The following is a 14958-nucleotide window of genomic DNA, read 5'->3' as shown; positions in this document are numbered from 1 at the left end:
TTAGAAAACTACAAGACTGAGCACAGCTTCACCTAATAAAGAGGTCGAGAGGAGGAAGACCAATATTGTAATGCATGATTCACAAAAAACCTGTCAGGAAAGAGAAAACCTCTGCAAATAAATATCTCAAAATAATCCATCACTGAATTTCCATGATCCAACATCTCAAGCTATCATCAAAACGAACCAACACATAAATATATACAACACTCAAAATGTTTCCAAAGACAAACACACACAAAAGTCAAAATACATGATTGCTGCCAACTATAAAAATGTTATGTACAATTTTGACAAAGAGTCAATCCTGAATGCTCAATAATCAAGAGAGAGGAATGGACTGCTTAGAGCATGATGAAAAGGCATGGGAAGACAAAGTTGTAAGAGACACAAGACAAGTCACATGTAAGGAGCAATGTGATGAGCCGACACAATAAACAGCAGCTGTCCATTTTAAGTAAATCTAATCCAAACGCGGCGTCTCAACGCACTTCCCCCTAAAAGAACAGACGATCCCTTCATGGTCGCTAAAGTATGTTGGCACGACTGAACAGTCAATGTCGTAATCACTTGACTTTAGATAAAAATGATCAATTAATGTCCCTCTCTCAGTTGTGGGAGATGTGACGTATTGAACATAACCTCTTTCTACCATAAAATTGCAGAGACTTGTAGATTTCAATACGTCGTCATTAAAATCTCCCATCACAGCCACAGTGGCACAATGTGAGCTCAGCCAATTCAATAACCTGTCAAAGTTATATTTGAATAGAGACATGGGATAAGACGGTGGCCGGTAAATTACTGCTATGATGATTTGATGCTCTGCAAAATAATTAACTAAACACTCCAAATCGAAATCTCGTACTGTGATTTCATAGTTACGGTTTTCCTCACAGTACATGCCAACTCCACCGTAATGTTGGCCACGTAAACTAACCAACGCTGTGTGGTTACTGCGCTGGTAGGAGATACTACGGGGACGACTATGGAAGGTATAACCTTCAATTTGACAACCATCAAAAGATGAGTCTACAGATAACCATGTCTCTACCACAGCGATACAGTTAGGCTGCAAAAGCTGTGTGCGTGAAGCTAAGTCAGACACATGCCGGGCTAATCCCTGTACATTCATAAAAAACACTGTCAAAACATGTGCCTCTTGTCTGTGCCAGGGCAAACTGTCGGCCACGAAGGGAGGCAGGTTCTCTAACGCGGCTCTAATGTTGTCCTTGCAGTAAATGGCCTTTTCCGAAAAGTCTTGAATTACAAGACCCTCTAAACTCCGGACGCGACTTAAGGCCACATACGCCTGACCCGCGGTAAATATTTTCTTCAGGGACACCACAGCTTCATCTACAGTTACCCCTTGTACTTTGTGTACTGTACAGGCCCACGCGAGTTTAAGCGGAAACTGTCTACGCCTCTCGGTGCGTTTATTCACCTGTTCTTCAGCTGGTCCTATGCGGGTAGAACCAGTCAGGTCTGCAGGGGTACGGGTCTGTTTCCTTGTCTTCGCACCTACTCTATCGTCATCGAATTTCACGTAAATAGCTAAAGGAAACCTCTTGTTCTGGGGATCTTCGACTATATAAGTTACAATGCCACATACCCCATTTACTAGACCGTCAGAAAGATCTATGTTTTTACAAAGCATAACGCGTGCATTGACGCCGATATGCAGTGCCTCCGCCAAACTAGGTTTCATTTTTTTGGACTTATGGAAACACAGATGACCATGGAGTTCCTTAATTTTACCGGAGCCCTTATCAATCCCAAAATCACGCGCCTCTATGGTCATCACCTCTGAACAAACGCTACTAAGCTTTCTTAAGTTATATTCCCCAACATGAACCCTCCTCGCAAAAATATGCAATACGTCGGGCTCTTCGCCTGTTTCACGACGCTTTAATATATCTATGTCGCTTTGGAGCATGGGTGTCCCTCTCGTGCGCACTCTTAGCCGGTTTAAGAGGTCCGCGAATGTACTATCTTGTTGTCTAACAACAGTTTTTAATTCCGCTACTTTAAACAAATCGTTGAAAAAATCGACGCCTACATTTTCTTTATACAGAACCTCCCCCCCAACAGGAGCTAACTGATAAAAATCCCCAACTGCAATAACGCAAACGTTTCCAAATTTAATCTCCTCATCCGTCTGTTTAATTTGACCCAAACGACCGTCAATCCACTCAAACACCCTTTTGTCAACCATCGATATTTCGTCGATTACAACAATTTCAACATCGATGTATCTAGCGCGCAGTGTACTTAGCTTTTCCTCTCCAAGCTTACCATACTTTGCTGGAGGATTGGCAGGGATAGAAAACGTCGTATGGATTGTCGCCGCCTCCAAGTTATACGCTGCTATCCCGGTCGGAGCCGTTAATAAAACGCTAATGTTATCGGGACTATGACAAATAGGAGCCAATAACCGCGACGCTTCGTACTGAATAGCCCTAATCAGGTGACTCTTCCCGGTGCCAGCTCCACCTGATATGAATACGTGCAATGGCTCAGGGTTGTTACCGGCAACCTTGTCTAAGCACCATTGCCGTATTTTGTAAAAAATGGACAGCTGTTGCTCATTCAGGCTTCGCACAAGTGCAAGACCCTCTTGACGACTCATAACATTTGTCCTCTCCAAATGACAAATGTCCTCGTTCCTTACAGCTAAGTCAGGGATGGGCTCTTGCTCATGCTCAGAGAGGACCTCCTGCAACATCTCCCTAAACTCCTCCTTCGACTCCAACCTTTCAACTTCCAGCTCTGGGCAGAGATCGGCCCATGCCTCTTCCAAAAGCTCTTCAGAGTTCATTGCCTCTTGGATCTCATCCAGATCCTCAGCCTCCACTTCAAAACGACACCTATTCGCATCAACGATCGCCTTCACCGAATGCACCGACCCGTCACTATAGCGCACTTCCCCATTTTCATAGAAGTCCTTATATGTTTCGTATGGAGCCGGCTTAAGGTCGGCTTCATCGCGATACGGTAAAAACAATTGAAGGATGCTTAGATGGAATAACTCTGAATCTTTTGTCTCTGAAAACCGTGCATACCTAACAATTGCAGGCTTGGTGTTCTGCCGTTTAGCGACAGCACCTAAAGAATTTTGTAAAGGAATAGCCTTTTGACATGTGTCTGTTTGACTAAGTACACGGTATTCAGATACAAAAGAAGCAATACACATATCATTAAAAGTACTATCGTTTGGCCTACTCTTAAAGCGATCTATAATGTTGGTCATCCAAATATCGTCCGCAGCCGAATCACCATCTAACTGACTGATAGGTTTGCTCAATCTAACAATGTTGTTTCCCGTCGGAATGAATTCTACTTTACGTGAGAATTCCTTAAGGTGCATGTTTGTAACGCGATAAACAGCTTCCTGCGCAGAGACATCACGATTATGCAAATAAACGCGTCCTAACTTTTTCAATGCCTCTTTTGCACTAACATTATCTTTGGAAGCTTCTTTTTGGGCAGCGCTCAAGAGCAAACCCATCTCCCTCTCTGCCTTAGAAATATATGAAATTATATAAACTATGCACGCCCACGCATCTACAACAAACTGAATATCCATATTCGCATCCCAAGCATCCAACAATTTCGCATTATAATTATTAATCCAGACTTCCTTAATCCCCCGCTTTAAAACTACATGAGTGTGACCGCCTAAAGCCTGGTACACCATTTCAAACGAGTCCTGTGTTAAACCGGCAGCTGCAAACAATGACTGCACACTATCAATGGGAACATTCTCATCTACAATAGCATCTTTAAGTGCAGTCATAAACGCCACAGCTTCCTCTTTAGGCATAATCGGTTCGCTCTCCGGGTCTACTTTTTTAATAAATGTACGCATGGACGGAGGACGTGGGAAATTAAAGCGACACTTCTTTTTTCCCTTTTTACAGGTTTTTGAGTGACGCTTTGAATGCTGCTGCACTGAAGTAACTTTTTCCAATAATTTTGGATCCGAGGGTAATTCACAACTAATGTACTTATCAATAAAGTCAATTACCTCCTCGTCTGTATTAACTCCGAGCTTGGGAGCATCTCTAACCCAATATAAACAATGGACGTGAGGGCTTCCGCGCTGCTGAAACTCTACACGATAAAAGGAATCTATAATTTCGCCTATCGGGTGAGCCGGGGACTTCAGGACGGTATTTTGAAATCTATGCCACCGCTGATCAAACATACGGGCGACAGTTGTGGGGTGGCGACGCAAAAGATCACATCTGTCTGCCCAATTTAAGTCCTCTACGCTCCTGGTACTACCTTCTATTTTTAACAGGGCCTCGAGGACTTCTGGCCAACGCATATCTGCCGAACTAAATGAACAAAACCATGTTGGAATACCGAGCTGGCGCACCATCGCGATTAAGTCTTTGAGTGTGGCTTGCCAGTATGGGGGCGTGCCTCTAATAGGCTTTAAAAAACGATAACCGCTATCAAACTGTAATAAATTTTCCAAAGATTCTTCATCTGCAGCAGCATTACCCGAACCCTGACACGCATGTCCCTTTCGTAAAGCTATGGAGACCTTCGATACAACCTGCTCTACTTCCAACATGTACAGAGCCATGAATAGAAATTTAAGATTACGCGCGAAACGACCGTCCGCGTGCAATAGCCTGTTAATGAAATACCGGCACAAAGTAATACGAACAGGCCTACGGGTGTGAAACGTATTACGCCCAAAGGGGAACTCTTTTGGGAAGCATTTTGCCTCATTTTCCTTATCGGTGAGCAAACTCACTGGACTGTTCCCCTCTGCCGGAGCCAAATTCAGTACACCCTGGAAGTAGTGGTCAAGAGCCTCCTGAGCCATATCTGCAGGCATAAAGAAGGTGTCCTGGAACATACAATGACGCTGACGGTCATGGAGATGCTCATCATCTAAATCTTCATCCTCTCCCTGTGCTGCCTGTCCCTGTGCTGCCTGTCCCTGTGCTGCCTGCCCCTGTGCTGCCTGCCCCTGTGCTGCCTGCCCCTGTGCTGCCTGCCCCTGTGCTGCCTGCCCCTGTGCTGCCTGCCCCTGTGCTGCCTGCCCCTGTGCTGCCTGCCCCTGTGCTGCCTGCCCCTCTCCCCCCTGTCCCTCTCCCCCCTTTCCCTGCCCCTTCTGTCCCTGCCCCTTCTGTCCCTTCGCTGCGCGCACCTTTGCCGGCCGCCCCTTCGCTGCACGCCCCTTCGCTGCGCACCCCTTCGCCGCGCGCCCCTTCGCCCCCTGGACCTGTGCTTCCTGTCCCTGTGCAGCCCCCATCTGCCCCTGCGCCGCCTGTCCCTGCGCCTCCTGTCCCTGCGCCTCCTGTCCCCGCGCCTCCTGTCCCCGCGCCTCCTGTCCCCGCGCCTCCTGTCCCCGCGCCTCCTGTCCCTGCGCCTCCTGTCCCTGTGCAGCCCCCATCTGTCCCTGCGCCGCCTGTCCCTGCGCCGCCTGCCACGCCTGTCCCTGCGCCGCCTGACCCTGTTCCATTGGTGTCGCTCCCGTATCCGTAGCTTCCTCTTCCTGCCTCACAAACTCATTAACCCACTCTTCATCAAACTCTATGTCTAAATAATGCTGGTTGTTTGCTTTGAGAAATGCTATCGCGCTCTTTATCCGACCCGTGTCGACGTATTGATATTCATAATGGCCTTTGTAAGTAAGTTTCCGCTTTAACTTCACAGGTAATAACCATCCGTCCATGCTACGACGCGGTAACAGCTTAGTGGTGTCAATAATATTGGACGGCACACATGTGGCCGGACCATGAGTCCCCCCTTGACCCCCCTTTGGCAGAGCGTACATCTGCATAAACACTATATTGAGCGCCACTAAATGCTGTTCGACTGTGTTCAAACACGCGAGTTCAGGAGGAATATCATCTAATTGTAAATTGTTTATTGAGCATTCAGCCGGCATTTGACCCTTTTTAAGTTTGGAGTTACAAGTGTAGCAGATCCACAAACTCCCTCTACAATCAGACAGCGGACACGGTGACGGACAACTCTTACTGCACGTATGTAAATAGGCATCTGAGATACAGGCCTCAGCAACAGCAGCACATTTAGGATCAGCCATAAAATCATCCTTTCTACAAGGTAAGACCTGGTTGATAAATAATAATTTAAAGCACACGCAACAAATGTGTTCAGGACCGTGTTCAACTTCCCGCCAAAAGCGTTCCTTAACCAAATCAAAATTATCGGCCAATTGTTGCTTAATTTGCCTTTTACGATTTCTGTAAGCAACACGAGTTTGAGCTTTGTATTGCTCATCTTTGTGGTATTTCACTTTACTATAGGTTTTTACTTTCTGCCTATGTTTGGGACTATCTTTGTACTTCTGTTTACTGGCGGCCCTGACATCGTGTTTGTGCTTTAAGTTATCTTCATACTTTTTAATGCTAGCTGCCTTTTTCTTTTGTCTATACTCTGTATTGGCACAATATTTATGTTTATTTGCTGCCTTGATTGCCACTTTCTTTTTCTCTCTATAATCTACATTGTCGCTATATTTAAGATTGACTGCAGCCTTCTTTTCCTCTTTATAAAATACATTCTCTCTATATTTAAGATTGACTGCAGCACTACTTTCAGACTTTTTTTGTTCTCTATAATCTACATTGTTTCTATATTTAAGATTGACTGCAGCCTTCTTTGCCTGTCTATAATCTAAATTTTCTCTATATTTAAGTTGGTCTGCAGCCTTCTTTCCCTCTCTAAAATCTACATCTTCTCTATATTTAACTTTGTCTGCAGCCTTCTTTCCCTGTCTATAATCTACATCTTCTCTATATTTAACTTTGTCTGCAGCCTTCTTTCCCTGTCTGTAATCTACATCATCTCTATATTTAAGGTTGACTGCAGCTCTATTTGCAGCCTTCTTTCCCTGTCTATAATCTACATCTTCTCTATATTTAACTTTGTCTGCAGCCTTCTTTCCCTGTCTGTAATCTACATCATCTCTATATTTAAGGTTGACTGCAGCTCTATTTGCAGTCTTCTTTCCCTCTCTATAATCTACATTTTCCCTATATCTACTTCTCAATGTTTCACGCAGTCTATCTTTAATTGTGGCATATTTGCTTTTTAAATGTCTATGCTTTTTGTTTTGAATGTACTTGGATAATTTACTGTGTTGTACATTCGTTTCAGTGTTTGGACTAACCACTGATTGGGCATCTACCTGTCTAGACCTAGTGTTGTAACCCATAAGAATAGAACTAGTAATTTGGCAGCTTCCGTAACAACTATGGGTCACAGGGTTTTTAACGCAAGTTACATTTTCATAATGAATATTGTTAATATTTTCGAGGTAGATGCCGCTGGTTGACAAAGGCCTGGTAGTACAACCATATTTAAGCCAACGTCCACTCAAAAACGTATATATATCTACACATAAAAGATCTGCTGTTGCTTGGATCTCTATCTCAGTGGCCCACGTGTTAACTCTATGCATATTACTATCGTTAATATACTGGGCCACAGAAGAGCAGCCATCGCGCAAAATACTATTGTATTTTGATGCATTACTTTTAAGATGTTTAACGACCGCAAGTCTAAGTTTCCTATGATGTTTCTGCGTGCCACTAACAGCCTGCGAGATCGAGCGAAAGAAACAGTTACCGTCGGCAACGATTTTATCATTTGTACAAGGCACATCTAACTTTAACGATCTCAAAGGATCTGTTGTTTCTGGTTCTGCTACAGCGAGTCTCTCATAGTCAATGTTAAGGTTCTGACACAGTGCCCTACAAACATTCTCCTGAAGAGGAATAAAATCAAGAGCATCATCTGTGGCACCGGTACAAACAACATCCCAATCAACATCACATTCACGATCAAGCTTTGTCTTTTTAGGTGTGTGTGTGTGTTTGGGAACAGACGACTTTGCTTTAACTGACCGTTTATGCTTTGGTTTTTGGTCAGAAGTGTCAAGCTTCGGAGGGGAAATGACCTCAGACGCTTCACACTTCAAACCAACCACCACGACAACAACACCCGTGATCTCAAACAACTTATACTCAAGTCCATAACACTCAGCTAACGCGCAAAAATGAGCATACACTTCATCCAGGCTGCTAAAGTAAACAACAACACTTTTACCATCAGGGTCAACCATCCCAGTCGCACTACGACTGTGTGAGTCCACCACCGCGTATCTACCGCTGTCTTTAATGACTGCACAAGTGTTGCCACACATCGTCAGTAGACATGCATCATAGTGTGCCAACATCTCTTCTAAACCACCATCTAAGGTGACCCAAGAACCAGAAACAATAAACTCATGCTCCACTACATTTGCAGCCCCAGCGACCGGCCGACTGAACTCAAACTCAAACGGTTGACCATCAACAACTGACTCTTTGGGCAAGTCAGACGCTACTAAGTTATCATTCCCATTAGTCAGGTCGTTACCCCTAAGCTCTGTGTAAATAGCATCACCAATCTCTAAAGTCCTGTCTAAATCCTTTTGCTCCCATGTAAACACACTGGACACAGTGTGCCTAGCTAATGCCACCAGAGCTATGGCTGCACACTGCACCCCTCCATACGGGAACCTGCTATCAGCCTGATGAAAACTGCCCCTAACACAACTCGGAATATCAACGGGAACACTATCCTCCATAACTATATCAGCACACGCTACAACAGGACTATCAACTGGAACACTATCCTCCATAACTATATCAGCACACACAACATCCAAATCGTCACATTCACGTTCACGTTTCACCCTCTTACTTGTGAGTGTGCGTTTGGGAACAGACGACTTAGCTTTAACTGACCTTTTACGCTTTGGCCTTTGGTCAGAAGTGTCAGGCGTCTGAGGCAAAATGACCTCTGACGCTTCACACTTCAAACCAACAACCACAACAACAACGCCTGTAATCTCAAACAACTTATATTCAACTTCATAACAGTCAGCTAACGCGCAAAAATGAGCATATAAATCATCCAGGCTGCTAAAGTAAAGTACAACGCTTTTACCATCAGGGTCAACCATCCCAGTCGCACTACGACTGTGTGAGTCCACCACCGCGTACCTACCACTGTCTTTAATGACTGCACAAGTGTTGCCACACATCGTCAGTAGACATGCATCATAGTGTGCCAACATCTCCCCTAAACCACCATCTAAGGTCACACAGGTACCGGACACAATAAGCTCACTCTCTAGTACATTTGCAGCCCCAGCGACCGGCTGACTGAACTCAAACTCAAACGGTTGACCATCAATAACTGACTCTTTGGGCAAGTCAGAAGCTAGTAAGAGCTCGTGCCCATGAGTCAGGTCGTTATCCCTAAGCTCTGTGTAAACAGCATCACCAATCACTAAAGTCCTGTCTAAATCCTTTTGCTGCCATGTAAACACACTGGACACAGTGTGCCTAGCTAATGCCACCAGAGCTATGGCTGCACACTGAGCCCCTCCATACGGGAACCTGTCATCAGCCTGATGAAAACTACCCCTAACGCAACTCGGAATACCAACAGGAACGCTATCCTCCATAACTATATCAGCACAAGCTACAGGACTATCAACCTCCATCTCTACATCGCTACTACCAAACGTAATAAGGCTTTCACTATCACTAACATCTATGTCAGACTGTGCACAACAAATGCAAGACTTATCTGGGTCCCTGGCGTCAGAAGCGCTCTCCCCGTGGACAGCTGGTGGAATGCTGCGGCGTGGAGACGGCTGACTGGCTGAAAGGGGGCTGGTCCTCTTCATCTACAAGTCACAAAGAAAACACATAACCATTAGACATCTCTCAAAGTAAAGCGGATCTCACTCTGTTCAGTGTAGCTGCTTTTGAAAATGATGCATAAAAATCATCATCTCACCTGGTCCACGAAGACCACTGGGGCGTCGGGGGAACTGGTGAGTGATGCTCCTGGAATCACCCCCACATCCACGAACTGCAGCTGCAAAAAGAATAACGTGTTAGATACTACTTCATGACAGATCATAGAATGTCAATTAATAAAAAGTACACACACCTCCTCCTCCAGGAAGCCGTCCAGGATGACCACGCTGGTAGGTGACGTTCCTGGTGTCACCTCCACGACAGCTGCCGCCACCTAGAGGACAACATTTGTTAATAATCAAAGAAGTTACAATGTATAAACTTATTCAGCCACTTTAAACGACACTGACCTGGTCCTCCTCCATAGTAGACACAGAGCTGGCAGATGAGCCGGGTCTCACCGCCACAACCTCTTGTGCTGCCCGCGCCTACAATAAACAAAATAACAAATATGCATTAATTTCTTTAGAATGTATAAAGAGCACAGCCTTAAAAACACCTACCTGCCGCGTGGGCCGGCGTCTCTTTGGGGCGGCACGCTTGCGACGCCTCGTCCGAGACGTCTGCAAAAAAAAAAAGACGTGTTATTTCACCAGCTCAGAAATCATGATTAAACAACAACATTTCACACAAGATCTGATACTTACCTTCTTTCCCGAAGGAAAGGAGCCGATGCCCTGGCCACAGCCGCCGTGAGATGGAGAGAACCGCTCCATCTCCACCAGCATGGCAGGGCTGAAGAGGCAAGGCGACAAGGGAAAGGAGAACACGGTCTCCACCTCAAAACAAAGGAAACAGACAGTTTAGTTACAGCACTCACAATCTAACCATAGCTTTATAGAGTAGAACACTAACCTCCTGCGCCTGCAGCAGTCCCTTGGGGCTCACGGGGGAGACCCCAGACTGAGTGACAGAGATAAACACAAAGCAGTCAGTAAAATGCAACTTCAGTTAACAATGCTTTAACAAAACAGGAACAGTTTCTCACCTTGCTGCCCCGTCGAACCTCTGTCCACTCAGGAGGGGGTGGAGGTGGCACGGGCAGCGGCTCGGGCACCTCCACTCTTGGGGAAACCCTCCTGGTGACCGGGCGGGGCGGGGGAGGAGACACCGGCGCAACAGCGGCAGCGTCATCCAGCTCCAGCTGCATGTAGCACGCCTGCCACAGCAGCTGGACGAGGATGGGCATGCCAAAGTCGTCGCTCAGGTGAGTCTGAAACACATCATTCACCCACGTTAAATAAAACATTAAAATGGTCAACTTTAAAGAGAGAGACTGTACTTACACCATCCCTGGCCCACAGATGCCCTTTGCTCCGGGGAAACTTGTGTGCTACACGGAAGTAGCGGATCCCTAAAACAGATGTTAGCAACAAAAAGAACATGTTAAAGTATGCGCCACTCTAAGGAAAATAGTGATGACAGTTGCATTTTTTATACATACCCATGCCAACAGCGATGCGGTGGTACGCCTGCCGAAGGAGGGTCTGAATCTCCACCCCAGCGCTAAGCCGAGGTGGAAAATCCACGACACACACCTACGAACACAAAATTACAATTTAGACATATTAAATACAATAATGAAGTACTTTCAGACCTCATAGAAGTGAAGTACACACCTTGGGCCAGCGTCCACAGACGTAGGCCAGGAGCTGGCCGAACTCCCTCGCAGCCTGGTCCAACGTCCGGCACGTCGTCAGTCCGTTGCAGGGTGCCATCAGAACGACAAGCGCTGGCTCTGACAACAAGAGAAGGGTCAGAGGTCAAACGTGCTGAACTATATGAGACATTTCAAAAATGTAAAAAAAAAAAAAAAAAAATTTTTTTTTTTTTTTTTTTTTTTTAAAAGGCTAAAATGTTGCTAGTACAACTGTACCCACCTCGGGGCAGGGTGGTCCCAGCCAGCTCCCTGTGGATGTGCGAGGGTCCACCACCAGGCGTCGCGCTGAAGCCGAAGGAATAGTGCCCCTCCTGCATCGGCACGTGCTGGTCCACGATGGCTCGCAGATGGGAGTTCCCGACAAGCAGAATGAACTAAGACCAAAAAAGAAACAATCTGTATTTAGTGATTGTCAGCACATCAAAAGTCACACATTTATTTCCTTCTCAAACACGTGAACTTGCCTTCTTGTCGGGAGACTCCTGCGGGAGCACCAGCCGGTGCTGCTTCCCGGACACTCCAGTGGGCCAAACCTGGGGACGGTGTCGGTAGCCGGGTCCACGGGCTTCAAAGACAAGAGAAATCATTGTAATATCAAACAGAATTAAAAAGGAGGTGGAAGTATTCTGAAATCCACTTACGTTCCTCGACGGGGGGCCAAAGAGGAGAGGGATCGAGCTCCTCCTCAGGAACAGCCGACTGCCCCGGGAGCAGCTCGACGGGAACAGCGGACTGCCCCGCGAGCTCCTCCTCGTGAACAGCCGACTGCCCCGGGAGCAGCTCGACGGGACCAGACGACTCCCCCAGGAGCAGCTCGACGGGAACAGGGGACTGCCCCGCGAGCTCCTCCTCGGGAAGAGCGGACTGCCCCGCAAGCAGCTCGTCAGGTACAGCGCACTGCCCCGGGAGCAGCTCGACGGGAACAGAAGACTGCCCCGCGAGCTCCTCCTCAGGAACAACGCACTGCCCCGCGAGCTGCTTCTCCCTCCTCCTCTTGGCCGCAAGGGATCGCCTGGACCCCTTGCCGCGCGGCATCTGAAATACAAAAGTGGAATGAGTAAACAACACAATGGTCAAACAATCAAACCGAAGTAGCCATGTCTTAAACTAAAGTCAGACGCATAGAGAAACAACACTTCATATCATCCTAGCCTCAGTCTTGTGATGGTGCTGTAGAAGGTACTGACCTCATTCTGGCATCAATGGACTGAGGCAGAGACGACCACAGCATGGACTGGTATGACTCAGTCCACACTGTCAACAGCTAAAGATTTAATTCAGGTTTAATGTGAAACAACTTCTGTCCTCAGTGTCCTCACAGACAGGACCAGACATGGACCAAGCCAGAACCAGCAAAACCAAAACCACATGATCCTAGATGTATCTAGTTTAACACCAAATATAGCCTAAAGTGAGATTTAGTCAACCTGCCAGACACAGACAATACATTTCCAAATCTGACAACAGAAAACGCTCCACTTCCCAAATTTTCACCAAAGAGTAACAAAAGAAAGACCTTATCCCAAGCAGTACTAAGCCACTATCTCGGTTGTACCAAGAAGACAGTCATTTACGGCCCGTTTCATCAAAACATTCCACATAACATAAGCAACTAAAAACTATTAACTCAAAACAGTCAAATGATCTAAACTGTAGAATTCATCTGAACTGTAGAATTCATCATTAGTGGGACCCATCAGGTATAAGGCAATAAACAAAAAAGACGTACACAAGACACAGAGCCACACCAAGTCTGCACCAACAGTGTTATCATCACTACATTAAAACATGACGCTGCTCCACAACAAGAAAGAACCAACAGGTCTAATATATTGCCTTTAAACTGACAATTTTGGATGCTACAAATATGTTCCGAAAGTTAGGAATGAGTTTGGCCCACAAACAACATTTTAATTTAGTGATTTCCTTTTCAAAGTCACATAGGGCCTTTAAACACAGGGCAGCTCCTCCTCCTACCACAGACATGTCACAAATACAAACCCTGCATCAGATCTGAAACAGTACCACTCTGAGGCTGAACCCTAAGCCAGACCAGAACACTACAGTAAAGTTCACATGAATCAAGAAAACAGCCGCTGTCAAACACAAGGTCAAATACCCACAAATATCAACTATTTTCTCCACATAAAAGTTGCATAATGCAGCTTTAAGTGAGACACAAGGACATTAACAAACAGAACGAGAAACAAACCTTAAACTGAAACATCCGCACCAAGCTTGGACCAGAATGCAAACTCTATACAAAACATGTAGACAGTTCCACCAGGAACAGAACTCATTTAGATTAAATCTTAGAGGAATCTATCAAGTTAAAATTAGCTTAAAATGAAAACAAATAAATCAAATCAACAAGACACAGAACCAAACCAAGTCTGCACCAAAACAAACATGAATACGCGACACAATGAAACTGTTCCACAACATGAAAGATGAGAAATGATGAACCAAAACATCTGAGACAAAATGGCCGCTCTCTATCACACAGATGTGCTGTCACAACAATAAACACTACATCAGGTCTGAATGAGCACCATACTGAGGCTGAACCTTCAGCCATGCCAACACTCTTGTTCTTAACACACGCTCTCACAGCATCTATCCAAACATCACACAATAAAACAGAATGACCTGCAATACACACAATGACCACCCAGAGCACGGCACTTCAGAGAATATGTACTCCTGTTCATCACAAGCAATCTCACAACAGAGAACCAGAAAAAAGCAAACAAATAGATGCCAACTGTATCAAAACTGGACATTTTCACACAACACTACAGGCTACACCAACAAGACTTGTTCCCCACAAACAGTTAAGCTACTAGAACAAAATAGTTTTAAATGATGATTTATTTGTGAAGTGTCACAGTCGAGCCAACAAGTCTAATGCAAACACATTAGCAGTATCATATCTGACACAAAATGGCGGCTGTCCTTAAACACACAGAACATCGTCCCTCCTCTCACAAGTACAAACCCTACATCAGGTCTGAACCAGTACCAGAACACTACAGTAATGTTGACATGAATCAATATAACATTACATTTATAGGTAACACTTTATTTTACACTACCACTGATACATTGTACCTGCCACATTTAGTACAGTGTAATCTGCTCTGTAACCATGTGTTCTATGTAACCATGTGTTATTACACACCCATTTATATTCACATCATACAATAAAACCGCCTGAGCAACTGTACTGCAAGACACAAAATGGCTGCCTATTACAGTTTTGTTCTTTTAGCAAGACAGACGGTTTAGCTGATCTGCTTCACTAGTTTTGATCGCTTCCTGTGATCTTCCTCATCTTCCTCCTTCCAGAGGAAGATCACAGGAAGTGATCAAAACTAGTGAAGCAGGTAATCTAAACCTTCTGTCTTACTAAAATAACAAAACTGTAATAGACTTAACCTAACAAGACAGTATGAACCTTTTACAAAGACAAAATGGCCACCCACAGCACTG

This window comes from Gobius niger (genome assembly GCF_951799975.1).
Source record: "Gobius niger genome assembly, chromosome: 5".
NCBI lineage: Eukaryota > Metazoa > Chordata > Actinopteri > Gobiiformes > Gobiidae > Gobius > Gobius niger.
This window is presented reverse-complemented; position numbering follows the sequence as displayed.